General features: G+C 36.2%; 1 long non-coding RNA gene across 1 annotated transcript; it reads left to right on the forward strand.

The window, feature by feature from the left end:
- The first annotated feature begins 1,781 nt into the window (after positions 1-1,781).
- On the forward strand, positions 1,782-3,027 carry LOC139195199 (uncharacterized). Its single transcript, XR_011579837.1, has 2 exons — positions 1,782-2,406; positions 2,487-3,027. It is a non-coding gene; the product is annotated as an uncharacterized lncRNA (long non-coding RNA).
- Positions 3,028-6,694: the final 3,667 nt, after the last annotated feature.

Raw genomic sequence — 6,694 nt, forward strand, 5'->3', positions numbered from 1 at the left:
ACTAAAATATTGACTTATATGCTCGTTTTATTTCTGTTGACCTTAAAAACTATCGAGCCTATGTGGCGCGCAGGCAGAGTAATTAAAAAGCTAACTACATCATTCGGTTGTGTGCCAGGCGTGCCAACTTGACGGCTGAGCTCGGCTGGTGAGTAAAATGAGTTGATGTTGCGTTGGGCACGCTGTTGATTTCTGAATCTCACAACTGCGGCTAAGAAAAGAACACGTCTTGGCCTTCGGGTTCTAGAGCCTGAAGACAAGGCTGCTAGTTTTGTGAAGTTCAATATCAAATTTGGCTTTTAATGTGCTGAATGTAGTAACCTGTAACATTTCACTTCGCTAAGAAAGCTAATGAGATGACCTCTGCCAATAAGGATTCGAAAATCCTTCTCGACCGAGACTTGGATAGATAACCAGTTGGCCTCGACGCAATGCTGTTTATCCAAACTGAAGGTGTTCCTCGATCGGGCTGATTCTACGGCTCCAGTGCTGTTTATCCAAACTGAAGATGTCGTCGGTTGTCTTCACAGTGTTGTTTATTCAAATTGAAGATGTGTTGGTGAAAAAAGAAAAGAAAAATCTCAAGGTTGTTAAGAGGTTTTGCGTTGAGCGAGGGTTTGCGCAGGGCAGTTTGTGTGTTGAATTGGAGGGGCTCCTTTCTGTTATAGCGCACCTTGTATTTATATTATTCATATTTTCTGCTTGGCAATGTCTTATAATATTGTAGAGTCCAGCTGCAACTCAAACTCGCAAAGCAAAAATTGATCCGTGTCAGAGGCCTATCATTCAGATTGCTATCCGTAGCTCTTTTCAAACAAAGCAAAAACCTATCTAGGCTTCTAGGCTTATCACATCATAATCAGAACTCTCATTAATGCCTTGCTTTATCCCATTAAGACTCCCAATGCAACTATAAAGCTTTCTTTTTCCATGACATATGTTCAGGTGCAACCACGCATGCAATGTGAATTGCAATATGTCATTGTAATCCAACTCTTGCACGGCATTAGTCAAACACCTAGTCAATCTCATCCATATCCCCTTGTTTTCTTATCTGACAAACATTTAATTTTGATGAAAATTGTTGTTTAACCAGATAGAAAAGTTAACGAATATCCCTTTTGGACGACACTCTTTATCATCCTTACTACTTCAAAACCATCTGATTAAATACCTTGCCGCATAAGTCTCGAAGTTGGAGATATCGTTTCACTACTACAAAAGGGCCTTATTGTGTCGGAGGGTGTTGTCGCTTTTATACAACATAGTGACGGATAAGACATTCCGACATCCACTTAATATGGTGTCGGAGTTACTCTCGGTTGTAACCGACATAAACTGTTAATGTCGCTTATAACCGACATTAATTTTAATAATTTTAATACTAGTGTCGCATTAAAAAAACTATTTTAATATTTTAATATTTTTAATACTAATGTCGCTTAGAACCGACATTAATTTTAATATTTTTAATACTAGTGTCGCATTAAAAAAACTATTTAAATATTTTAATACTAATGTCGCTTATAACCGACATTAATTTTAATATTTTTAATACTAGTGTCGCATTAAAAAACTATTTTAATATTTTTAATACTAATGTTGCTTATAACCGACATTAAGTTTTGCAAAAAAAAATTAAAATGGTGGGTCACTAAACTTTTGCAAAATTTCAAACATTGTGAATTTTGAAATTTTCACACCACTCTAGTAGACTCCAGCACAAAATTCTAAATATAAAGGAAGAGAACACAGTCCCTACAACAAAGTAGCTTCTTCTTTGCTCATTCTTCGCAGCCACAACAACATCAGCTCCTTCTTTGCTCTTTCTTCGCAGCCACACCAGCAGCAACAACAATCGCGGTTTCAAATTCAATAGAGCCAAACCGTGTACAAATTCTTCAGATTTTGATATTTATTTTGGCTTCTTCTCTCAGATTTATTTTCAGTGGACAAGTCGCCAGTGCAGTACTTCATGCAATTTCTAGGTTTATGAGCGTTTTTTGTTGGGTGAAGAAAAGTAGAGATTAGGGATGGGTAGGACTTAAATCCAACTAAATTAGCACTTTGATTTTATGAAATCCTTCATCACCCTTACTTGGGAAACCGAATGGTGGTCTTGTATGTTGGGTTTGGAGTTAGGATGGTGTCGCACAGAGAACACCATGGTTTTCAGCGAGTGGGGATGGAACTTGATGTTCCAGTCCTTAATTCAACCCATCAACCCTCCCATTCAATCTCTGGTAACGTTTTCAAGCCCTACATGTTTGAATTGGCTTGGAATCCAAGGTCTAAAACACCTGTAATTTTCTGTTCTTCAATTCTAGCATCTGGCAATTTCCTCCGGCGAAACTCCAACGAGTTCTAAATCAAACATGTCCCAAATTATGGAATTTCTCATATGAGGTAATGTCTTCTTGCATCTTGGATTAAATATGGGTTCGAAATCTGGGTCTCTAACCTTTGTGATTTGTTCTTCACCCCAGGTTCTGATGTGGAGCTCCGGCGAGGAACTTGGTAATGTTGAGGGTCCCCTGAGCTCGAATGGGTTCTCATTAAACATTTCATGCTCTGCATGTTTGAATTTACCTAAATTTGGAGGTGCTAACCTATGCATAACTTTCGTTGATTCCCCATAATTGTTCCGGCAACACCTGTTATTGAACTCCCATGGTATCAAAACATCCGATGAGTTATGGATTAAATCCGCTTTAGAACCATGAAATCCTGCAGCAGGTTAAGGGCCTAATAGAAGAAGGTGAGGATAGAGAGAGGGTGAAGAAGACAATGAAAAAGAAAGAGTTCTGGAAAGAGGCAAAAAAAAAAAAAAACCAATTATTAGGTGGTGTCGCTTATAGGTGACATTATAGTGGTTATTTTATTTATCCAATTATCAGGTGGTGTCGGTTAGGACCGACACCAGTCTGGTACTTAATGTCTCTTGTAGGCGATGCAATCTTCGATGTCACTTTTAAGCGACGCTGTTGTTCTTTTTAATTTTATAATACTTTCCTTTTTGGTGGCGAATTAAGGGGGATAAGCGACGCCAATACCCTTTTGTGACGGTAGTATTGGCGTCGGTTCCACTATGCGACATTGCACGATTTAATGTCGGATTTTTACCAAAAATCTGACAGCAAGTGGTATTTTTTGTCGGTTTTATAGCGCCACTGATATCCCCTTTTGTAGTAGTGTTTGCATCCCATTTATCTTGTTGTGTAAGAAAATATCAAGATGAATCCCATTAAAAGATAATTATTATGATAAAAACCATAATATTATCCTTTAATAATAACAAAATTATCTTCATTCTTACATCCGACGATTGAGAGTTATGCTCAATTAATGGTCTTGATTGCACGGACCGATGGTGTAAATTTGAGTCCAAACAGTTTCATACTTAGCTACCGTTGCTAGATACAATAACTATCTAAGTCAAGTCGTCAGCTGTTTCCAAAAAATATAAAAGTTATCCTCAACTGTTTTCAAATAACAAAAATGCCAAGTCGTTAAAACTTCTGTTATGTTATAGTGCTTTGTGGGGAACCTATGACCCACATAGCCAATCATATTGTGCCATGTGAATAACATAGAATCAAAATATTAAAAGTCATTCATGTGATTTTAAGTCTGGGTGAATTACATGTAGATTCTCAAATTTGAGTGCAACTATAATCTCATATATCGTTTTCAAAACATTAATTGCAATGTCATACACAAAGTTAGGTCTTAATTGCAATGTTATACATCTGTCAGTTAATCTATCAAATTGATCGTTAAGTGATGATATTGTAAGAGTAAGTTCCATGTATTTGTTGAAGTGGATACCACTTGTTTACCATGTATACAAAATGCAAACAAAAAAAAATTTATGTTGTAATGCAATATGTGGATGGCCCACATGAATAGTTTATTACTATTCATCCAAAGAAAAATCAGATGGGTTATTATTCATATGAAGAAAGTTTGTAAAGCAAATAGTGTTGCTACAATAATTTTTTGCCTATAAAATGAGAGCATACGATGGAAGGAAATAAGAGAAAAGAAAATAAGAGAAAAGAAAAGACGAAGAAGAGGGATTCATAATAAAATACCAGTGAACTAGGCTAGAGAAGAGAAAAAACAATGAGAGTTATCTTTGTACTCCTATTATTTCACATAATGAAAGAAAGTACTATTGCTGCCTCGAGGACGTAGGCACACTTTCCGAAGCTCGTAAATATTGTGTCTCATGTACTTTATGTTACACTGCACACATACCGTCGATTCTACAACATGTTATCAACACGAGAAGCTCTCGCCTAAGCAGAAAACCTTACATAGAATCCAGACCCGAAACAATGGTTCAAGATGACAAAGTTCTTAGAGATCCAAAAGAATCTCATCAGACTTAGAAACCGAGATCATGTCATTCTCAACGGATCTCGAGGATTCACGGTAATTCTAGCTTTGAGTTTTATGCTGCTTAGCCTGACGCTTATGGCCATCGTCTTTTGATGACATTGCAGCCTTCTAGAAGATGCCAACATCTTCATCGTCCCTAATTTTGTGACTCCCCGTCTAGTATCCAACACCGAAAACGTTATCACCATCCTGTATTGGTAAAGAGATCGATGACGATAAAGGTTTTTTTTTTTTTTGGATTACCCATGCTGACCAAAGGGCTTAAAGCCCATTACCATACTTAAATAAATAAATAGAATAAAAATGGGAGCCAATGGGACAGGTGTGGTTCTGGTTGTGCAAAAAAAAAAAAAAAAAAAATGTGAATGATCAATCATTCATGTGTGAAATAATAAAAAAGGGGAAATGGGGCCAGACTTTTGGAATTGTGTTGCACCATGTGAAAAGAAGAAAAAACAAAAGATAGAGACTTAACCATTGCCTTTTCTGTTTTGGTATATTTATGTGAATAATGCTGGTTTAAAGTCTTATCATAAGTTTTATTTATTTAAAGCAATTTATTTACAGTGGGAGGAGTTATTACCCTTTGCTTTAAGCTTTGATATTTATGTGAATAATGCTGAATCAAAGCCTTTATCACAAGCTTTATTCACTTAATAACAATTTATTTGTCATGGTTGGAATTACCGCATATTGCTTTAATTTATTTAGTGTACTACATTTTGTTATGATGAGTATAACAAGGATCCGAAGTTCCTTGATCAGATTAGAACATGAAGTTTCTTAATCCTCATCATATAAAAAGATCAGACCTGAAGTTCCTTGATAAAAAATCAAAACCTGAAGTTTTGAATCAACTGAGAGAGCAGCAGTTCCTCAACTAAATTAAAATGACGGCCACAAGTACCTTAGTCCACAAACTATTAAATAAGGGCCAGAAGTTCCTTGATTCATTTAAATGATGACCATAATTTCCTTAATCCATGTACAGATTAAGTATGGGCATGAATTTCAAAATATAAACCTAAAGGTTCTAATGATGTTAATATTGAGAATAAATTTCGAGTACATATGAATAATGTTTTGACATGAAGTTCAAAATATGAATAATGTTAAGAACTTGGAAGTTCTAACATTTTGTGTAGACATATGTTATGGTATGAGTTAATTATTGCAATTTTTGTCATACCTGAATTTCTTCCTTTTGAGAATAAGAAAATGGTGAACTTAGCAAAACCCGATTTTGTGACCATCGACACCTTACACAAGACATATTTTCATGAATTCATAATGCCTGAGAATTCATGTGGAAGCATATGATATTAGAAAACAGCTATACTTAAAGGCTCAATGAATCATATTCATGGAACCAGAAGTTTCCATCGTCTCTTCATTAATTCATTAATTATGGAACCAGAAGTTTCCATGGGTTCCCACATATAACGAGCTAAAGTAGAAGTTTTCAGACATGTATAAAATCAAATGGGAGAAATTTTTTTTTATACATACACATGCATACACATGAGTTATAACTACAAAAACAAAGATATTGGGGGTTGCTCATGTGAAGCCTCATTACTTGGCAATACCCCAGAGGGAGAGCCACTGGACATTGATCATGTAACGCCCCAGTACTTGGCAAAACACCAGAATGGGAAGACACCAGTTGCCTTCAGAATCTAGCTACGAATCTTTGGTGATCACTTTGAATCTGACTTTTGGATTCCTGCAGCTGGTTGAGCTTTCTTTTCATGCTCGTCAAATAAATATTTGCAAATTTGTGCAATCCTTTATTCTCATGCTTAAGCCGTCTAATATCTTGTCTAAGACTTGCCACCTTATCCATTAATGTTTCGACTTGGCAAGTTCAAGTAAGTAGGTTAGCCCATGTTGGATACAAAACCAGCACATCGAACACTAAAAGCCAAAGAGTCTTGAATAGCCAATTCATTAGACCTATTTGAAATTATTCTTTTATCTATATGAGTGAGAAAGTTCCTAGCTACTACTGTAGCCGTTATATCATCCTTCATTATATATTCTCCAATCATAAAAGGGTCATTAGAAGATAAGAATGACAGGTGCCATTGTGAACACGGAAAATTCCTGAAACGAAAGAGACAAGAACAACGTGCACAAACAAAATATTTGGTGTTTGATGATTTTGGGTTACAATCTCTCTCTATTTTGATCCTCTGATTCGATCTCCGTAAGGTGTTGAATTGTGGATGTTTCGTTGATCCAAGGGCCGTCGGGGCTTAATCTTGGATGAACTGTTGGAAGTTTCTTC

Source organism: Malus domestica, chromosome 04 (assembly GCF_042453785.1).
Source record: "Malus domestica chromosome 04, GDT2T_hap1".
Lineage (NCBI taxonomy): Eukaryota > Viridiplantae > Streptophyta > Magnoliopsida > Rosales > Rosaceae > Malus > Malus domestica.